The 23,595-nt window shown below is 39.1% G+C and overlaps 1 non-coding gene across 1 annotated transcript; it reads right to left on the bottom strand.

Annotated features, from left to right (window-relative positions):
- Positions 1-19,739: 19,739 nt before the first annotated feature.
- Positions 19,740-19,845, bottom strand: LOC133828013 (small nucleolar RNA R71). The gene has a single exon (XR_009890658.1). It is a non-coding gene; the product is annotated as a small nucleolar RNA R71 (small nucleolar RNA).
- Positions 19,846-23,595: the final 3,750 nt, after the last annotated feature.

The raw sequence follows: 23,595 nt of genomic DNA, 5'->3' as shown, positions 1-23,595 counted from the left end.
CATTAGGCCCAACCCATTAATTAATTAAAAATAATATTTTTAATCATTTCTTTTATTTAATTAAAACTGATTGTTTTAATTAAATAACCATTTTATTATCTTTTTAATTTAATTAAATTTAAATTATCAATATAGTTATAAAATTATTATTCAAACTTGAAACATAAAATATCCCAACTGTTATTCAAAATACAAGCATGGGTGACATGGCAAACATTTAGTACACGTGGCTAACATCTGGCAAATTCGTGCTCGACTATCGACCAGGAATACATCTAGTGTCACGATGTTCGATCTCTTCATACGACCAGCCTGGTCGTACGAATGATATACGCGGAAAAGATCTTATGCAGTTATGATAGTATCCGAAATTATCTCCCATGATTTTCTGAGTATCCTATTATTTAGGAAATAATATATGTAACAAATTAATGTAAATCCTCCTTGAGCCTATAAATAGAGAAGGAGGGCTCAAGGGAAAAGGATCTTCTTCTTCTTTCTTGCTTTCGGATCATTAGAGATTAGAGTTATCCTATTTGATATATTGTATTTATCTTCAGAGGTTGTTGAAACTCATTGAACCCTAATTCTTTGATCACTCCTTTGAATCCTATATCAATAACAATTCAAGTGGACGTAGGTTATTACCAGATTCTGGGGCCGAACCACTATAAACCCTTGTGTTCTTTATGATTTCTCCATAACATTCTTTCCAACGTGTTTGTCCACGTCAAGCAAATTTGACTCCGTGTCAGTTGGCCAAAATCAGAGTCAACATTCTGGCGCTTTTATTGAGAGCTTGATACAGCATCGTTGAGAAGATCAATAGCGAAAACTACCAGGAAAACTGGACAAGCGGCCGGCGCTGCATCATCTCACCCACCTCCTCCTCCTCCAAACGTGGCGGAAGATGAGCCACATTTGGAATTTGATGAGGATGAAATGGACGACGCCACGCTGAAGAGAACCCTAGGGGCGTTGCACGAGGAACTGGCCAATCTGAGGGCTAGCCAGGAAAGTGTTGCCGAAATCATCATGAAGATATGAAGGCTTCTGCAGGGATCATGCTGGGGGGCAAAGTTTGGCGAAAAAGATTCTAAGGCAGGGCTATTTCAGGCCGACTATGAACGAAGATTCAATGGAATTTGTACAAAAATGCGATAAGTGTCAGAGATTTTCCAAAATCCCACGCGCAGCTCCAAACGAATTAAAACAGATGCAGAGTCCTTGGCCTTTTGCAGTATGGGGTATAGACTTGATTGGGTCCCTGCCAACGAGAAAAGGCGGAGTAAAGTACCCAGTTGTAGCAGTCGACTACTTCACCAAATGGGCCGAAGCTGAACCCTCGCTACCATAACTACCAAGAAGGTTCTTGGCTTTGTCATCAAGAACATTGTTTGCCGATATGGCTTGCCACGAAAGATTGTCTCAGACAACGGCACCCAATTTGACAGTGACTTATTCACCGACTTCTGTGAAAGGCACGGGATTATGAAAAGCTTTTCTTCAGTCGCACATCCACAAGCAAACGGGCAGGTCGAAGTAGTGAATAAAACGCTTAAGGACACCTTGAAGAAAAGGCTTGAAGACGCTAAAGGAGCATGGCCAGAACAGCTGCCTGAAGTCCTCTAGTCGTATAGAACTTTTCATCGAACAGCGACAGGTCATACCCCATTTTCCTTAGCATACGGATATGAAGCTATGTTACTTGTTGAGTTAGATCCCCCCTCACATCGACGCATTACATACGACCAGATCCAGAATAGCCAACTAATGATGGAGTCCCTAGACTCAATTGAAGAAATATGAGAACGAGCCCAACTTCGAGTTGCTGCGTACTAGCAAATGGTCGCCCGGTATTTCAACTCAGAGGTAAAGAAAGGAAATTCAACATTGGTGACCTAGTGCTACGACGATTTTTCTTGAATACCCGCGACCCCACTGCTGGAGTGCCCGGACCAAACTGGGAAGGACCTTACCAGATTGAGGAAGTCCTTCATCCGGGCACCTACAAACTTGCACGCTTAAATGGAGATCTCGTTCCACGCTATTGGAACGGTGAACACCTGCGCAAGTACTACCAATAAACAGTCCTTTTTAAAGGACTGGCTTGTATTAATTTTTACTTTTTACAAGTTTCGAAAAAGGGTTAGCCATGTTGTATGGCTAATCTCTTATAAGTGTAAGATCTTTTTAAGATCACTCGTAAAGACATGATTAGTCCATTTTAATACGAGATTATAAGGGACTGTGCGCAGCCAGTCATTCTTGCCAACCTTTGTAAATTTATTTTTACAAGTATTTGTTCATTACGTGTGTTTTTTTTGCTGTATTATAAGTGTTATGTTTACTATCGAGCAGTAATGTTCGCACAAGCCATGGTCAAGGCAAGTGACCAAGGACCTAAAGCTCCTTGATCACTTGGGGGGCACATAAGGTACATCAATAGCAAAGCATACCAAAGGGTATGTAAACACATGAACAAAATAAGTGAAAGCATGCTATGGTACTTAGAATATTTTTCAAAATTTATGTTTTGTTAAATCAAACCCAAGTACTATGCTAAGTTCAGTCATGCAAACAGATATTATAAAAAAAAATATTATTATAATATCAATAAGGCAATATTTTACACTGCGAGCAGTATTGCTCGGATGTAATTGTTCAAATAAAAGTAAAAAGCTTTTACACCGCGAGCAGTATCACTCGGATGTAATCGTTCAGTTATAAGTAAAAAATATGCCCTTGCAGCAATAAAAATAAATTGTCTTTACAAACAGACCCATGGAACATAAAAGCAAAATAAAAGAAAAAATTTTACTGGGCAGGAGGGTCTTGAGGATTAGGGGGAGTGCCCTGGTCGGCAGGAGGACCAGCTTCAGCATTAGCAGAAGGAGCCTTAGCCTTAGCCTTTTCGTCTGCCTCCAACCGGGTGGCGCACTGCGCCATCAAAGTTCTCTTTAACCACTCGGAAAGATAGTTGAATTTGGCCTGCCGGTTGTGCTTCCAAAAGTCATAAAAGCAGAGGAGGGTAGCCTCCTTGTACTTCTTCAAGTTCATGACCCCTTCCTCCTCAACCTCCTGCACTCGCCCCTCAAGTTCCCACACTCGCTCCTCGAGCTTCTTCGCCTCATCCCTGCTGGCTGTCAGATCGAGTTTAAGCTGCTTACACTCTTGGGTCACAAGTACAGAACTTTCCCTCCATTTCTGTCTCTCCTCGTTGGCTTTTTTTAGGGCCCCTTGGCTGTCCTGAAGGTGCTTGGTGAGAGTGGCTTGGTCCTCGCACAGATGCTCATTCAGCTTGGACAGCTCCTTGTTCTCCTCGAGCAGCTTGTTGTTCTCATGTGCAAGAACTTGCTTAGCCTGGGCAAGCCTGGAGTCGAAGTTCTGTCCCCGAGAAACCAACACCCTGGCACAGCGCCAGCTAGCAGTTAAAGACAGCAGCCCCTGAAGACAAAGAATGAGATAAAGTAAGGAAAAGAAGTCAGACATAAATGATGAAGTAGCAGAAGATGACTTACGCTGACTATCTCATTCAACCCTCTGTTGATGATTTGGTCGACCTCCATTGAGGCAGTTTCATTGATGGCGGCCTGGCTGCGTCTGTGCTTCGAGAGCTTATATATTCGCTCCCTGGCCGACCTGACCACAAGGCTGGACAGGGAGCTTTCGGACAGATTGTTCAATGTCTCCTTGTCAGCGGCCCTAGAGGAGGGCTGTGGATTTACAAGCATGGGCGTCGATTGTTCGGTGGGGGGCGGAGGTGTCATGTTCTCCTTGGAAGGGACGGCAGTTGGAGTATCTTCTGTTCGAGCCTTCTTCGAGGGGGTCTTACTGCTTTCCCCTCGAACCCTCTTGCTATCCTTCTTCGGGACAGAAGAGGCAGCGACAGCCTCGTAATGAGCAAAGACGTCTCCAGAGTCCATACCTGTACAAAGGGAAACAACTCGAGTAGTGAGATTAAATGGTCATAGGGGGAACAGAGATAAAAGTAAAAGGACCCAAGCTACAACTACTGGTTGTACCAATATTTACTGAACTACCTAGTTCCTGGAAGAAATCAGAGTTTAAAGAGGGAGCATTCCTAAAGTTGCCGTCCCCATCAAATAGATGAGAGGGAATTGACAAATTATTTAAAAGTGAGATTATTGTACCGTTTACATCCGACGAATCGTCAGAAAGTTCGGTAGGCTTGACAGCCTTTTGTTTTCCCTTGCCCTTGGGGATAGAAGGTTCCTCTGCTCGGGGGGGGACGGCAGGTTCCCTGATCGTAACCCCAGTTGGCCGCCTCCGAGGAGGCGCCTAAGGTTGCTGCTCGGGTTCCTGTTCGGGTTTCGCGTAGGCATGAACATCGCCCACAGAAGGTTCGTTCGTCGCAGATTGAGAGCCCCAAAGTCTGACCAGTCTAAAGTTGGCCTCGTTGAAAAAGTTTTTTACACTCTTATCAGCATTTGGCATGCTGGCTAAGAGTGTTGCCCTTGACTCCATACCTGGAGTAGGGGTTGGATGTAGCCACGGGCCTGGAACATGATAGATGTCAAGATATTATGACAGAAAGACACTAAGTAAAGAAGCTGCTCGCGTAAGAATTTTTACCTCCTCGGGTGAAAGCCAGGTTGTCCGCAGCAAGGTCAGGAGTGAGGAAGTATTCGTGGTGATACTTCTCCATATTAGAGATATGGGTGGTGTCGGGCAAAAAAGTGCGTCCGGACTCCTAATGGCAGAAGTGAAAAAACCCCGTACCATCTTGGTTGGGGTTGGCTTTAAGGTCAAAGAGAAAATTGACCTCATGGGGGGAAGGTACTGGCCATTTTTTGAGGTGATTTGAAAGGGGGCAACACCGAAATAATTAGCCACCCCCTGAAAAAATGAGTGAAAAGGCAGGGTGGCACCTGCCTCAATGTGGAACCTCGACCAGGCGCTGTAAGCCCCGCCTGGCAGGTTGGCGCGTTGGTCGATAGATGGTTTGACTAAGGTCACACCCGTCAGATTGTATCTATTTAAATAGTTGGCAATCATCCGCAGTGTCAACGTACTTTGATGGACGACGTGCCACGCAACGTCTGGCTGGTCAACATGGCGGGGGCAGGCACGCCTTTGGACATTGGTCTCTGGAGCGAATTTGCCTCGGCCACTGGTCGAGGGGGCATCAGCAGAAGGCTGGCCTGGGGAGTTACGGTTGTTCCTTTTTCGGGCTTTTGTTTTTGTTCGGGCCATTCTTTGGTTGGGAACTGGAGGACGGTTTGAATTAGGGCCAGAAAAAGGGATTTCTTGTATCAAGGGATGGGTTCTCTTCGCCTTCGAGTAGTTGGGCCAAGAGATCGTCTTCAATAGGTCTTTCTCCTCCCCAAGGGTCTTGCATAAGAACTGCAAATAGACAATGGAGGAGATAAGACACAATTTGCGAAGTAGTGTGGAGGATTGGGATAACGTTGCTCGCGTCTAAAAAACCAGCAGCATCCTACTCCTACTCTAAGATTCGGCACTAATATTTTGAAAAATGGATCAAAGAGGAAATAAACCGTTTTCTGAAAGAGAACTGTTTCGTCTCCTAAAGGGCGGGAAAAAACGCAATTTTTTCACCTAGCTTAAAGATTGAATTTTTACGTCGATCTTACGCCCTAAACCTAGGATCCTAACTATCAAACTAGGTCCCAACCTGTACAAGGCGTAAAGACGCCCTATTACTTAGCAATGGGAGGTTTATGCAAAAGAAAAAATCCTCATAAAACCATATTCGAGAACACAGAAATCACAGAGCATAGAAACGGCGTGCATGGCATAATGAAAAAATTTAGAAAGACAGTGATTACTTGAGCAAAGATGGAGGTTCGGAAGAGGATGAAAAAGTTCGAGTCAGGAAGGTCCTCAGCTAGGCGACTGTCTGGTTTCGAAGCTCTGAAGGCAAAGTTCTTGAAGTTCTTGACAAAGACGGTAAGAAAAACTTTTTTGAGAAGAAAAATGAGGTATTTATGGAGACCGAGGTATGGCTAAAATGTAACAATCATTATTTTTTAATTCTCGAAACTTGGGGAAGTGTATAAGCCGTCAATTTGTTTCTTGAAAACTGAAAAGGCTTGATTAGACATAATTATGTCACGATTTTAAAAAACGCACGGGGATGCTGACACGCATCGTGGGGATATGAACGGTTGCTTCCTTAAAGTTTCTTTATTGTTGGTCGCACTAAACAAACTTGGGGGGCAAATGTTATCCAAAAAACAAGCATGGATGACATGGCAAACATTTAGTACACATGGCTAACATCTGGCAGAATTCGTGTTCGACTATCGACCAGGAATACATCTAGTGTCACGATGTTCGATCTCTTTATACGACCAGCCTGGTCATACGAATGATATACGTGTAAAAGATCTTATGCAATTATGATAGTATCCGAAATTATCTCCCATGATTTCCTGAGTATCCTATTATTTAGGAAATAATATCTGTAACAAATTAATGTAAATCCTCCTTGAGCCTATAAATAGAGAAGGAGGGCTCAAGGAAAAAGGATATTCTTCTTCTTTCTTGCTTTTGGATCATTAGAGATTAGAGTTATCCTATTTGATATATTGTATTTATCTTCAGAGGTTGTTGAAACTTATTGAACCCTAGTTCTTTGATTACTCCTTCGAATCCTATATCAATAACAATTCAAGTGGACGTAGGTTATTACCAGATTCTGGGGCCGAATCACTATAAACCCTTGTGTTCTTTATCATTTCGCCATCACATTCTTTCCAACGTGTTTGTCCACGTCAAGCAAATATGACTCCGTGTCAGTTGGCCAAAATAAAAGTCAACACCAACCAATATAAAGATTTATTTTTCTAATAAAATTAAAATATGATAATTTTTAAAATTCAAACAATTTTTTAAAATATTAATTGTATAAAAGATAAAATTGAAAAATAATTAGGGTTTTAGGTGTGCTTTGGGCTAAGATCCATGACACTTAGGGCACCATAGGGCTGGTGACTTGGACCTACGGTATGTGCCTAGGTGGGTGGTGTGGCAGGGGTTGGCTGGTATGACTGGAAGGGAGCTAGAAGCTCAGGTTGCCCATACGGAATGAGAGTGTAGCGTCCCTGAATTTTTCTTAGCAAGATAGTAGTAGTAGTCAGAGTAGTAGTAGCTGTAGAATTTTAGTTTTCGTGGATATTGGTCAAAGCTGAGATTTAGTTGGAAACTCATAGAGATAGTTATGGATTTTATAAGTTTAGCCTATGGTTTAGAAATATTAATTTTAACATAAGGTTTGATTAATATAGTTGGTCCTAAGAATATTATTTATTATAACCTAAGGTTTGACAGAATTATTAAGAGCGTGACACTTGTCACATGTATGTTTATTAAGGATTTAAGTATTTTTGATGAATAGTTTAATTAAAAGAAAGATCTAGAAACTCTAGAACCTTCCATTATCTGTTAGGATCATGTTTTACTCATTCAAAATGGTTTAAACAAATTCAATTGTGCAAAAATGTATTTAAAATATCATTGTATGTGGATATATCGCAGCTATAGGGGTCGATATATCGCCTATCTTTGATACGAAAAATACGTCGACTTCGTACGAACGAAACTACAAACTCTCGGGGCATAGGTAGGGGCGATATATCGCCTACCCTAGGTGATATATCGGCTCCACAACCCATTTTTGACTTTTCGTAGAATTCTGAACTAGAGACAACCCTCAACAACTTTGACTTGTCCATGAACGTCTTTGACGGAGTTCTGGGCATCTGTTGAACAGATAATTCAAATTTATTCAATTTTTAACAATTTATATATTCATTTTCAAAGGAGTTAGTTTCAATCCTTGAAATCTATAAATAGGACCCTTCACTCAGCCATTCTATTCATCATTGAAGCATAGTTTAGAGCCTCCAAGCTGCTAAGTTTATTCTAGAGACAAACACTAGGGTTTTGGGGTTAAGGATTTTCAATCCAAAGCATTTCTAAACACTTGGGAAGTAAGTTTTTGTGTGATTTCGGTGTTCGGGGTATAGATCATGGTTTTAAGCTATCCAAGGTATTCTTTATCTTCAGGTTTAGTCCATTTCAATTCTTCTTATTCTTTTCTTTTTCTTCAAATACTAATTGGTTATAATGACTTTTGGTGAGGTGTTAAATTTGTTGAAACTTAAAGTTTTTGGTAAGTTCTTATCCCGATGGTTTTGATCTTCTCTTCATCTTCATTTCATTAGAGGACTTATGGTTTCTTTATGTTTGGTTTTAGGAATTTCAATCCCGCTCTTGTTTCCAATATTCTGATTTTTGGTAAGGAAAATTAGGTAGTTTAGTTTATGATTTAGTTTGTGTTTTATATGACCTAACATTTTGGGTACAATAAAGGGGTAAGTGTGTATGGACCTAAGGTGTCCAATAATGTATGATTGAGCTATGTTCGGTAGGCTCAGTTGCCAAAACTTTATGATGGACCTAAGTGATGTCCGATATATGATGGACTTTTGTCCTGGGCTTAATTGCCAACCCTGTATAAGCACTTATCTTTTTATTATATCTGACTTGTTATTATGACCTATAGTTATGATTATGACTTATGACCCATAGTTATGATTATGAGTAAGACTTATGACATATGATTTATGGTTATGACTTAGATTTTGATTTATGATATGATTTAGTTAATGAAATGACCTAGAATTTATTTTTGTACAATTAGTATAAACAAGTTTTGGTATGACTTTGGTGAAATTTAGGATTTGTTTGATTATATGATTATATGACTAACTTTTGTTTGTATTTTTCTTACTGGGCTTAGAAGCTCATTCCTTATGATGTTATTTCAGGCAATTAAGGATAGAAAGGCCGGTGGCGAGTGGGACCTATGAGCTTCATGATGTACTCGTGGGGACCATATAGTCGAGGAAGATCAAACGGGCCTATTTTTATAAAAGCATGTTATCTTAAAGTTTTACTTAAATGTTGCTCATTTTTGTGATAAAGACAATTATTTTATTTTTGTAAAACCATGGATATGTATTTATCTTCAAGTTTCTATTCAATAAAAGAGCAATATTTATGAATTATGATCCAACACTGTGTTCTCGGTAATCTATGAGAAATTAGGGCATTACAGCGAGGGACTAGGGTGGGCGCTACCGGTGCTTGTGCTCGGGATCCTCCACTCCAATTTTCTCTTATGAAGAATTTTTACAATAAATTTTATTTTAAAATAAATTAAAAAAAAAAATTCCTACGCCTCATAAAGGTTTACACAAGATCTAGAAAATCAATTCAAAGCCTAAAGTAAAATATCACCATATAATTAATGATCCATAATTTAACCATGCATTGAAAAAACAAAACAATCCATTCATTATGTAAAATAATGTGGACGCCAAAAATCCACCAAGGAAAAAAAATCTCTGGTCCCTAGTTTGAATACATGGTTATGGGTCATTTAGTCATGTTATCAGGCTCATGCCAAAAGGTCTTACGAGACCACATTCTGGCAAAAACTCTCAAAGCCCCGTAGGTCTCTGCCTTGCTGAAGACCAAGTCACCTAACGCCCAAGCACCACGCACCCTTGCGCCTCGCGAAGCCACCGCCTCCCATTCAGCCAAGGTGCCTTGCGCCTTGCGCCTTGCGTCTCGACCAAGAGGACCTCGCACCTGGCATCTCAGCCAGGAGGGCCTCGCATGTTTGCCCGCATGCCCAACAGGACCATCCCACCTTGCATTCAGCCAAGGTGCCTTGTGCCTAGCATCTCAGCCAGGAGGGCCTCACGCGCTGGCCCGCATGCCCAATGGGACCATCCCACCTTGTATTCAACCAATATGTCTCGCGCCTAGCATCTCATTCAGGAGGGCCTCACGCCCCATGTTGCGCCTCTGCAACATCCGCGTACCCAATGGGACCATCCCACCATGCATTCAGCCAAGGTGTCTCGCGCCTAGTGTCTCAGCTAGGAAGGCCTCACGCGCTGGCATCTTGGCTAGGAGGGCCTCACGCGCTGCCACCATGCTGCACCTCCGAGAGACTCGCATGCCCAATGGGACCATCCTGACTCACATTTAGCCAAGGAGCCTCGCACCTAGCGTCTTGGCCAGGAGGGTCTCGCGCACTGGCATCTCGGCCAGGAGGGCCTCGCGTGCTACCACCATGTTCCACCTTTGCGAGACCCGCTTGCCCAACGGGACCATCCCGACTCACATTTATCCAATGTGCCTCACGCCTAGTGTCTTGGCCAAGAGGGCCTCGCGCCTGGCATCTCGGCCAGGAAGGCCTCGCGTGCTGCCACCATTTTGCGCCTCCATGAGACTTGCGTACCCAACGAGACCATCCCGCCTTGCATTCGGCCAAGGTGCCTCGCACCTAGAATCTTGGCCAGGAGGGCCTCGCGCGCTGCCACCATGTTGTGCCTCTGCAAGAACCGCGTGCTTCGCGCGTAGCCTTGAGGCATGTAGCTTGCTGAAGAGGCCTTATCCCATTTTGGCCTCACACGTAGGTTCCAAAGGAATTCCCAAGTATGATTACTTAGCCAAATATGATGGAGCTCAAGACATAAATGCACTCCATTAAAGTGACAAAGTGGATGGAATTCACATATAGGTACGGAAGGTACAAACAAGACAAAAGGAACAAAGATAGTGTACAACACCCATACCCTTCAAGTACTGGTCGTATAAGAATGGTACATGGCAAGTACCCTCTTAGCATGCCCATGTCGTTCGTACCCGACAAGTAGTGGGGATACGACATGGTACCATGGCAGGAGTACTTTTGCAAACCCCTGACACATACTGGAGCCAACCACCAATCCTCCGACAACACTACAACCTGCAGCTGGGATATGTATCAAGAACCATTAGAGCTCACCTATACATAGAGCCTCACTTCACCGTTGAAGGGGGTTAGAAAATTCATTGTATGCTGAGGTTAATAAGCAATATATGAATGTTTACTCCATTGTTGATCTGCATACATTTCTCCTTAAGTCTATTCTAAGATATTATCCAGCCATCTTCTTACTAACCTATGGGTTTTCTGACCTAACATTGTTGACGGGTTTCTGCCGTCAACAAATAAACATATATATATATTGTTAGGATAGGTAAAATACATAAGTGAAATCAGTCATTTACAAAGACGTGCAAAAACCATAACGATTTCACTAAAGTCAACATGAGTAGGTTGACTTTTGTTGTAGGCATTTAAAAATTATCTTTTTGCATCCAAAGTGTTTCTTTGGAATATATAAGATTACCTAAAAAGTTTTCAGGCATAGTTAGATGTTTCCAGCTGATGTACGAGATGAAAAGTTAGTGGACGGGGCATTGCATCACCTATTGAGAGGCGAAAGCCCAGAAAGGCGACGCATTACCTCGCTTGTAGGAGGGTGATGCATTGCCTGCTAGGCAACGTATCATCTCTGCATGGAGCCATACAATGATGTGTTTAACTTGTATGAAGGCCAAGGTTAGTAAATCACAATCTCATTCCACCTTGTAGATGCTTCAAGCAATCTCTAATTGGAGGCTAGGAATAAAGATTTTTTACAACATTTCTATTTGTGTCAGGCCTTTTTTCATCTCAATTGATTTATTACATAAAATCATAACCTTATGATTTTATGTAACCAAGGTTTCTCTCTTCAAAGATCCTCTATTCCTCTTGATTTAATTTTTGTTATTCTTCCATTATTTATGTGGTTATGTTTTCTTTTTTTCTCATAAATTTAAATATTATTTTGTGATCATAAGCTATACTCCCATCATATATAATAAATGAAAGAAACCCAAACAAGATTTAATGTATACGTATATATGAACTCCTCTGGGTTCAATTATGTGTTTAGGCTCCAAAACTCAATTTAAAATGCTCTAATCTCATTGGTTAACTCTAATGATGGTTTGTACACTATTTAAGGGGTTCATTTGAGGTTTTGGTGATTTGAGCACTCTCCACTCCTCTCTCTAACTAACAAAAATTACTAGTTTTCTCCAAGATCTTCATCAATAAAATTTAACTTGTATTAAGACCGAGGCTTGTAAATCCCAATCTCATTCCACCTTGTAGTAGCTTCATGCAATCTCTAATTGGAGGCTAGGAATAGAGATTTTTAACCAAAAATTCTATTTGTGTCAAGACTTTAGTCATCTCAATTGATTTATTACATAAAATCTTAAAATTATGGTTTTATGGAACGAGGATTTCTCTATTCAAAGATCCTCTCTTCCTCTTGATTTAATTTGTGTTATTCTTTCTTTGTTTATGTGGTTATGTTTTGTTTATTTCTCTTAAATTACAATATTATTTTGTGATGATAAGCTATACTCTCAACATATATAACAAATGAAAGAAACCCACATAGGAACATTAGAAGTGCAAGTTGGCGTAGGTCATTACCAAATCTTGGGGCCGAACCACTATAAATTTTTGTGTCGTTTACTTAACTTATCTTCTCTAATTATTTGTTATCATTTATGGGGCTGATTCATTCAACCATGCATTCAAAAAAAATAAAAACCATCAATTGATTCATACATATCAACACATATATTGTTAGGATTGGTTAAATACATAAGTGAAATCGGTTATGCACAAAGAGGTGCAAAATCCATAACAATTTCACTAAATTCAACATGAGCAAGTTGACTTTTGTTGTAGGCATCTAAAAATTATCTTTTTTGGTCCAAAGTGTTTCTTTGGAATATATAAGTGTGCCTAAAAAGTTTTTCGTAATTTTTATTTGTTTCGAGTCGACGTACAAGGTTAAAGGTTGGTGGAAGGGGCTTTGCATTGCCTATTGAGAGATGATGCATTGCTTGTCTAACGAACGCCTAGACAAGCGACGCATTGCCTCGCCTGTAGGATGGCGATGCATCGCTTGCCAGGCGATGAGTCGCCTCCGTACGGAGTCGTACAGTTTTGTGTTTTGGCTCCAAAACTCAATTTAAAATGCTCAATATCTCATTGCTAAACCCTAATGATGGTTCTTACACTACTTAGGGGGTTCATATGAGATTTTTGTGATTTGATCACTCTCCAGTCTCTCTCTAACTCACAAAGAGTACTAGTTTTCTCCAAGATTTTCATCAAGAATGTTTAACTTATATGAAGAACAAGGCTTGCCAATCCCAATATCATTCCTTCTTGTAAATAGAGATTTTTGGACAACAATTCTATTTGTGCTAAGCCTTTAGTCATCTCCATTGATTTATTACATAAAATCATATACTTATGATTTTATGTAACTAGGCTTTTTCTCTTCAAATGTCATCTCTTCCTCTTCATTTAATTTGTGTTATTATTTTTTTGGTTGCATTTTAACCAATCACTCACTCCCACTAGTTTTGAAAACTCTTCTCGAAGTCTATAAATAGATGATGTTGTAAACAACAAAGGAATTTTATTTTTCTTGCAATATTATTGTAACGTCCCGAATTCGCTGATAAGGCTTACTGCCTTGATTAGTGTGCCGAGAGGGAAATAACTGGTTGAATTATGTTATTACGTGGATTAAATGATTATGTGAGTAGAGATGCATGTTTAGGTGAATTAGATATGCATGTGGGCCAATTTTTGATAATATAGGCATAATTGTAATTTTGGCCTGTTGAGAGAATAAATGTGAATTATATGCGTGTTGTGCTTAATACCACAGGATTGTGGTGATACATTTGCGATGTGTGATCCAAGATAGACCTAGGGAGTGGAGTAGCGAAATAGTCACAACGAGGCCGAGTACCCGGCTCGGGGGGAATCTAGGGGTATCGGGATTATCGTGTAACGGGTAGAGATTTTGTGATTGTTTAAGTATGTCGAGATTAAATAGGGATTTGTAGGAACACTCGAGGAATTAGTGGGATATGGGAAATGACAGGATTGCCCTTGAAGGCATTAAGGGATTAAGGATAGACTTAAGAGTACTTGGACATTATGTAATTAAGGATAGGCTTAAGTTGAACAGGTAACTATAACTAAAGAAAAACAAAATAGAAAAATCTCAGCCTATCTCTCTCTCTTTCACACAACTCTCTCTCCCTCTCTTGGTCTGTGGAGAATCTTTGAGAATTCTAAAAACAATTGCCTAGAAGTTGAGAATTTAAGGCTGGGGATTTGGGGAAAGCAACATCGAAGTACTGGGGAACTAGTCTAAGGTTGGAAATGTCACTGAGGTAAGATTCAAAACAAGTTTTCTTACTCAATTCTGCAGTTTACTTTAAGTGCTTTAAGGTTTCAGCTTTGGTTTGAGTTTGTGAGTTTTGATGTGTTCATTGGACAAGTTTTGGAGTGGTTATGTTGCTGATGTTGCTTTAGTATGAATTGTAGATTAAATTCTAGCTCTAGGCTCTGATTTGTGTGGGTTTTGAAGAGATTGACTCATAAAAATGCTTGAGGATTTCTGGGTTTTGGGCTCGAGTCGCGACCCTATTCTTCAGGCGCTGCAACCCGTGTATGCGAAGAGGCTTGGGAAAACTTTGGTTTTTCCCAGTCATCGCGGCGCAAGCAAGGCGCAACGCAGCCTGTGTCTCCTAAATGAGAGAGTCGTGCTCTCTGACCTACAGCGGGCAGGGGCCCTAGGGGGCAGGCTGCCGCTCAAATTAGGGAAAATGATCAAATTGGGGTTTTATGCTCGGGGACCCAAATGTTAAGGCTTGAGCAAGACTCTACTACCCAGTTTAGTAGAATTCGAGGTCCCGAAGGCTATTATTTTAATCTAAATTTTGTAATTTGTTAGGAATTAATGAATGTGTATTTATTATGGCATTTTGACTAGGTTTTATCACTCAGGCTCGGGATTAGGAATCGTGCTCGGGATCGCTTTAGGTTGTCAGCTCAAGTCACAAGGTAAGAGAACTATTTGTGCCTGTAGAGCTATGTGGTGTATAGTGTTATGTGTATTGTTTATAGCTATTATGTCATACTTGTGATTGTGTCTGACCGGCAAGAGCCGTAAGTGGAAAGAGTTGGGATTGGCAAGAGTCGGAAGCGGTAAGAGCCAAGAACGACAAAGATTCGAGATCGATGTTAAGCATGACGAATACAAGCCGCCAGGGTGAGACCCTTAAGGGTGTTGTACACACCCATTTGGTTAAGACTGCAAACTTGTGCCTGATAACGCACCCCGATCGGAGGAGGTTGTTTTTGTGTTACTGAACTATTGTGCTATTGTCCGGTTATAATGATGTGTTGTTGTGTGTTCCAACAGAAACTTGTAATTGATTGTTGTCATGGTTTAAGTATGTATCTGATTGGAATAAAATTATTTTATGTTGTGCTATGAAGTTCTCTTGCTGGGCCTTGACTCATGGGTGCTCTGTGTTGCAGGTAAGGGCAAGGAAAATATCGATAAACCATGAGTTGGAGAGCATGTGGCGGTGCGTACATGTTTGGCCTACCTGGCTGCCACGACCATGGCTATTTTGAGGAATTTGTTGTAAATGACTGATATTGTCACTTAGGTCGACGATGTTCACATTTTCTGTTGTAATACATTTTCAAACATTATTTTGGGATCCCAAATGTGTAACTTTTATGATTTTAATGAATGTCCAAATCTTTTATAACCAATCTTATATAAATGTGTCTTTATTTTAATTAACCACACTTTTGGTGTAGTACCTCGATTAGCGCGCTAATGACACATTTTAAAATCACATGGCAACGACTTTAGGGTGGTAGGGTGTTACATTTATGTTGCTTGTATAAACCCTCATCTCACATAAGAATCGAAGAGAACCGAAAGCAGCTAGAGCCGAAAGCAGCAAAAGCCGGAAGCGGTAAGAGTCAGGAGCGGCAATAGCAAGGAGCGGCAAAGGGCTGGGATCAGTGTTAAGCATGCTGAATGCAGGCTGCCAGGGCGAGACTCTCAAGGGTATTGTATAGACCCATTCAGTTAAGACCGCAGACTTGGTACCTGATAACGCTTCTCGATCGGAGGAGGCTGCTGCTATGTTACTGAATTGTTGTGCTATTGTGTTGTTATACTGCTGTGTTATTTTGTGTTCCAATAGAAACTTGTAATTGTTTTGTTGTCCTGATTTAAGTGTGTATTATATTGGAATAAAATTATTGTATGTTGTGCTATGAAGTTCTCTTGCTGGGCCACGGCTCACGGGGGCTCTGTGTTGTAGGTAAGGGCAAGGAAAAGATCTATCGATCATGAGTTGGAGGGCATGGAGCATTGCCTACATGTTTGCCTTCCTGCCACGGCCAGGGCTATTTTGAGGATTTTGATGTAAATGACTGATTTTTTCACTTAGGACGATGATGTTCACATTTTGAGTTGTAATACATTTTCAAACATTATTTTGGGATCCCAAATGTGTAACTTTTATGATTTTAATGAATGTCCAAATCTTTTATAACCAATCTTATTTAAATGAGTCTTTGTTTTAATTAACCATACTTTTTGGTCTAATACCTTGATTAGATAGCTAACGTGACATTTTAAAATCAAATGGTAATGGCTCTAGGGTAGTCGGGCATTTACAGTTATTCTCCTTGAATAAACCCTCATCTCACTTAAGATTCGAAGAGTTTTCTTGCAAGTAACCCCAGTTGCTTTGTTCATTTTAGAGACTAAATAATCCAATAAGACAAGAGAGTCAAAGTGACCGAAGAAGAAAGATAAATTTATGAAATTACCCTATGAATTTTTTGACATCAACAATTGGCGTCGTCTGTGGGAACGTGGATGTTTCATGAGACAGTCATCAAAAATTTCCAGGCGATAACTATAAGATTTAATAGAGAACAAGAAGTAATGGCTCCAAAAACCAATGCCCATGCATTTACTAACACAGCAGACATCAACGAACATCTGGATCAAATGCGAAAAATAATGGAAGCATCACATAAGCGTTTTGAAGAAGTAATACAGTGTTTGAAAGAAATCCAATAAAAGATGGAAGGTGAAAATGATAACGCTCCGGAAAGAAAACGTAGAATTGAAAAGTAGAATCTGTCCTTCGATGAAATAATCAGTGCTCGTCCATGTTCTAGAAAGCAACGATGATGATATTAATTTGAATGTGCTTCCCAACGGCCACGCTGCCAACGAGTGTACACAAGTGGGTGCAAAACTTGTTCAATGAACTGAAACTCTCGCTGATACGAATGAAGATTACCGCCAGCAAGGTTGTCAGTGCTAGCCTCAAGATTGTAATACTAGGGACGTTCTAAAAAATCAACAAAATTTTGAAGATTACCAACAGGGAAATGAACTCCTGGAAGGCTAGAAAGAAGAGATGATGAAAGAATTTCTATAAAAGTATTCAGAAGGGAGGTCCTCCTACAAGATGGATGTCGTAGATTTAGGCCTGATACGTATTGACAAGACTCCATTTACAGATTGCATTGTGCGAGAACTAAAGCCCAAAGACTTTGTCACACCAACCCTGTCGACGTTTGATTAATGCTCAAATTTATACATTTTAAGGCATGAATTGTGTACATAAAATCAATTTAAATTAATTATTTTTATGGGTTTAATTGTTAGATTATTTAATTGAAAAAATATTTGATTTCTTTTATTTTTTTCGTATTTTTTTAGATTTGAGAAGTGGTATAAACAAAAAGATGGCAAAGTCTAATTGAAAGGCCCGAAAGAAGCACAAACCAAGCTTAGCAAGTCCGATAGCTTCAAGTGGCACCCTCCGGTTCATTGAACCAAGCCAAAGACTAGCCGAGCCATCCCTGCAAATAGACATGTGTCACGTGCTCCTGCTGCCTTACTCACGTTGCCACTCACCTGACGAAATTCCTACCAAGGCAACACGTGTCCACGCGGGTCCTAGCTACTCCCTGTGGTTCATGCCATCCGCTGCCACCATTCTGGAAGAGCGAACCAGTGTATGCCACGTGGCCTTGATGCATCCCACCCCCCAACACCATTTATCTCAAGCCTCTCAGAAATAGCCACGTGTCCCACGTTGTATAAAATTGGAAGCCAATTCTCCCATTTTTGCTTAAGTTTTGGAGCACTTTCTCCATCACAGTACACCTAAAATGATAGTTTGTTTATTGAAAATCTATTATAAACAGCAACTCAAGAAAAAGATTTGGGGGACACTTTGGAATACACTTTTTGAGAGCAAAAATTAGTGTTCTTTTTATTTTGATTGTTCTACTATTTTCATACTTTGTTTTTAGAGCTTCTGAAATAATATGAACACTATAGGCTATAGGCTAATTTTCTCATTGTTGTGTCTAGAGAGGAGCTTATGTTACAATATTTTATATGTGAAATGATTTTCTTGATTGTAATGTTCACATTTTGAATTTATTTAAGTCTTCTTCATCTTCTTCATTTTATTTAATATAAGCATTATATCATATTTTATATAAGCATTAGTCATGCTCTACTTACCAAATTTAGCCATATGAGTATTTTGCTAGTATTATTATATAGGATTATCTTTTAGTGCAAAATTGCCATGAAGAGTATTTTGTCACTTTTTAGATATCTTATATTGATAATCATTTGGTACTTAATGATAAGGCTTAATTTATTCAAGATAACCATAGATTATGAATTATTTTGCCTGTAAGATACAAAACATAAGTGAATCTTTGTCTAACTACTTTTTCTCATTGAATTACTTTTGCAACATTTTTAAGTTTTTAACTCTTGTTCAAAATTCTCAAAATATTTTCTCATTTTTGTCACTTATTTATAACAATTTTTGGCATTGTTGCCGGGGAGGTAATTTTACAATTAAATGTTTGCAATGTGAATTAATTTTTTATTTTAGAAATAATAGTATACAAATTTTTTATGTTCTCTTTTAATTTTTTTCTCACTAATTTTTATTTTTTAGTTTCTTTTTATTTATTAATTGTTGTTATTATTTTATTTATTTATTTTCTCATACTTTTAGGTTTAGAGATTTATTTTCCTGATTTTGTTTTTTTTTCCAAAAAAAGCATAAAACTTTTAATCATAAAATTTTAAAGTATAAAACTTAAAAAAAAAAGTATTGAGAACATTTGTGTAATTTTGGAAATTAGTAAAAGCAAAACTTGTTCTATCTTAGAAAAATTGGTTATTAAATAAGGTCTGTGTTAGCGTTACGCTCCAACATTTTCTAAGAACCCGCGGAGTTCTAGAAAAGCTCTTGAGCCTAAAGTGGTACCTTTGCGGCCTTCTAAATTGGCCCCAGAATCTTTTTGGTTTATACTTATTACACTATTACACATTTGCGCTTATAATACTTATATAGAAAATAAATAAAAAAAGTTAATGTCACGAAATAGAGACGCACTAGGGAGATTCATGAGACAACAAGTAGAAGCTTTAGAGAACTCTCCTAACTCATAGTCTTCTTCCATTCGTTCTCATTCACCCAATTCACCGAGACTTTCTGAACCACCTACGCTGGCTCATCAAGATGAAGTCCAGCCAAGAAAGATGCATGAATATTTACATCCTACGCGTACAGCCACACCTTCATGTATGATGTATCCCAACAATATGACAAATTTTGATTTCAAACCCGGCATGATTCAAATTTTACCAACCTTCCATGGCTTGGAAAATGGGTATCTGTATGTTCACACTCGGGAATTCGAAGAGGTGGTGGATACATTCAACAACCGAGCTAATTTAACCAACATTGTGAGATTGAAGTTCTTTCCCATCTCTCTCAAACACAAAGCTAAAAGTTGGTTGTATTATTTAAGGCCTAGAACTATTGGAACGTGGGATGAAATGACATCTGCTTTCTTTGCTAAATACTTTCCACACAATAAGACTAACAACCTGAAAAGAAAAATCTCTACCTTTACTCAAAAAGAACATGAAACTCTTTACCAATCATGGAAAAGGTTCAAAGATTTGCACAGTAAATGTCCCCACCACGGATATGAAAGTTGGCACTTGGTCAACTACTTCTATGAAGGCCACACTTACCAAGAGCTCAAATTCATGGAGATGATATGCAATGGACTGAACCTAGTGCTACTTAAAGCACAAGTATTTCTTGAAAAGCTGGCGTCTACCAACTAAGGGAATAGGATAGCTTTAAAGCCAAAATTCAGTCTCTAACAAGAAAATTTGAGGCTCCTACAACCAAAGAAGGTAGAGGAATCCACATGGTTTAAAAAGCTGAGCAACGAGAGCCTTGTTTTTTTTGTGTGGTGGAATTGAACATCAAGCATCAGATTGTCCTACCATTAGCGAAATTAAAGGTGTGTAGAAGGAGCAATGTAATTCTTTATACAATACGACCTACACTCCGTACTCAATCTCTTACCATCCTTGTTCGCGAAAAAACTAACTTCAACTGGAAGGACTCAACACAAGCATTTGGGAGTCAATGGAGGCCTTAGCAACAACAACCGCCAAAAGTGTACATTACACCTCAAAATAACATGCAGTCTAGTAATTATCTTGAGAATACCTTTCAAATGCTTGTGCAAACATAAATGGCCTCATGCTAAGAGCTCAAATCGTGCTTCACACAAATTGTGGAGGAAAAGAAAGACATGGAAAGTCAAACGACAAAGTTAAACACTTCTTTGGCGATTCAAGAGCGTGGTAGACTTCTCGCCCAACCTCTAATCCATCAAAAAGGACAACACATATCACAAACATCCACCTCGGCAGAGAAAAACCTCAAAGAGGTTAATGCCATCACTACTTGAAGTGGTAAAAGTACAGTTTCACCGTTAACAATAACAATGTGTACGTCAATGCCCACTCCAGATGATGATGTGCAATTAAGCATTCCAGTAAAGGTTCCCTTCCCTCATGCTTTGAAATCCATAGGGAAAAGTATTGGAAAATCAAGGTGAAATCCTATAAAATTTGAAACAAGTGAATATCAACTTGCCTCTTTTGCATGTGATATAAAAAATATCGGCATACGCCAAGGTCATCAAGGATTTATGCACCATGAAAAGGAAGCACCATGTCAAGAAAACACCATTATTGGCAGAACAAGTAAGTGCGGTGATCGAACAAAAGACAGTAATCAAATACAAAGATCCTGGTTTTCTCACAATATCTTTCCAAATTGGGACACAAGGACTTGGTTAAGCTCTCCTTCACTTAGGCGCAAGTGTTAATCTCATGCACTACTCAATATACTTGCAAATGGGTTTAGGAGAAATCAAGCCCACATGTGTGGTGCTACAATGGGTCGACCGTTCAATCAAGAAGCCTCGGGGCATAGTTGAAGATGTATTAACCAATGTTGGGAAATTATATTTGTAACGACCCAACTATTCTAAAGTTGGACCATTAGATACTACTATACTAATCTTAAGAAAACATACATATGAAATAACCATGACTTTATTATAAACAGTAAAGCAAAAGTTAAATACATAAAAATACGGTTAGGGTATGGGATCCCATTGTTTTGAAAATAAAACATAACATAACTTAAATCTTAAAAGGAGTTACAAAACAAAGTGCGGAAAATACATATAAAGCATAATTTTAAAAGACAAGAAAACACTTCATCCTTGAATCATTTACGCAGTCCATCGATTCCATTCTGCCTCAATACACATTCCCAAGCTGCCAAGAACTTTTCCGCCTCCATACTATTTTCTTGCACATATAAAACATAAAGGAATGAGCCTAATGCCCGGCAAGGAAAAATCTACTACAAGCATGAAACAATATCACACACATAAACTATGAACATATATCATATACTATAACACATATATCACAATTCTAACCCATGTACATGGTGACTATTGGGGTTAGCTAACTAAGAAACTATAAGCCTCGAACTATAATGAGGTTTGCTAGTTAAGCAACTATAAGCCCCAAAACATTTAACTATTGGGGTTTGCTATATAGCAACTATAAGCCCCAAAACATAAATGTTGCTATATAACAACTATAAGCCCCAAGCATGCATATATCATAACACATAGAAACATACTATAGCATAATCATAACACTTTTATATAAACATATATCACATAAGAACTACCCTATTTTCCTTACCAAAAATATCGGATTGTGAGAACAAGATCGGGATTTTGGAACACTCCTAAAAACCATAATAGAGAGGTGAGTATACTAAAGAAAGGAGATGAAAAGAATGAACTACTCCATTGAAAAGATACTTACCAACAAGAACCTCAAGTTCAAGATTTTAGATGCCTAACCAAGAATAGAGAAGACTGAGTTAGGATTTGAGTAGAGTAGAAGTATATGAATTTAATGAAACAGTAGTGAAAGGAACTAAGAATAGGAATACCTTGAATGCTTCTATGACTGAACTACACCTCGAAACCGAAATATACTATAAACCTTACTTCCCAAGTGTTTAGTAAGCTTATAATGATAAAGCTTATATCCCCAACGCAAGTGTTTAACACTCTAAAGTAATCCTAGCAGCTTGTAGGCTCTGAACTCAGCTTGATGAATGAAGAAATGGATGGGTACTAGGTCCTATTTGTAGAGTTCAAGAATGAAAAGATCTTCATTTAGCTTGAATAAAATAATGTCTTTTTAATTAAAAAACATATGAATAACCATTCAGCAGAGGCTGAAGACTCGGCCAGAAAGGATCTAGACTTATCAAGAGGTTAAGGATTAAAATGAGCTTGGTTTCAAAATCGTTTGAAAACCATGCACCACAGCCGATATATCGCCCATGCTAGGCGATATATTGCCAGGACTGATGCTACCGAGGCTCGTCGAGGTTTTCGTGCGAAGCTACGTGTTTTTTGTATCCTCGTATGGCGATATATCGCCCCCTAGAGTTGTGATATATCGGCATACGCAGAAATATTATACACGTAATTACACTTTTTCAACCTAATTTAAATTGAGTAAACATCCTCGACTAAGTCCTTTAACAATTTCAAAGTTGCTGCCAAACTCTAGGATTTTCAAATATTGCTCTTAATAAACTATTACTAAAAAATATTTAATTATTCATTAAACATACACATGACAAGTGTCATTTCCTTATTGGGTCTATCTAAACCTTATAGTATAATAATTATCATCTTCATAATCAGTCATATTAATAAAACCTTAGGTTATAATTAATATTCTCAAACTATAGGTTAAACTTATGAAATCTACAAGTGTTGCTACGAGTTTCCAACTAATTCCCGGCTTGAACCAAAATCCACAGTTAAAAACATACTATAACTACTACTAGCTATTACTATTACTACTACTATTTAACTAGCTAAGTAAAAATCTTGGACTCTACAATTCTCTCCTAATAAAAAGAATTTCTTCCTCGAAATTTACTTACCAAATAATTCCGGATACCGGCCTTGCATGTCTTCCTCCAACTCCCATGTTGCCTCTCGTTCTGAACTATTACTGCATAGGACTTTGACTATCGGAATATTCTTGGACTGCAACTGCTTCACCCCTATATCTAGGATGCTAACCGGTTGTTCCTCGTAACTCAAGTCTTTCTGGAGTGCTATCGTATCATACTTGAGGACGTGAGATGGGTCTGACACATACTTGCATAGCATTGAGATGTGGAATACATTGTGGCTATCTGCTAGGGCTAGCGGTATGGCTAGTCTATGTGCAACTGCTCCCACTTTGTCCAATATCTCAAAAGGATCTATAAATCGGGGACTAAGCTTGCCTTTCTTCCCAAAATGCTTCACACCTT

Source organism: Humulus lupulus, chromosome 3 (genome assembly GCF_963169125.1).
Source record: "Humulus lupulus chromosome 3, drHumLupu1.1, whole genome shotgun sequence".
NCBI lineage: Eukaryota > Viridiplantae > Streptophyta > Magnoliopsida > Rosales > Cannabaceae > Humulus > Humulus lupulus.
The sequence above is the reverse complement of the archived record's forward strand: the minus strand, read 5'-3'. Positions and strand labels throughout refer to the sequence as shown.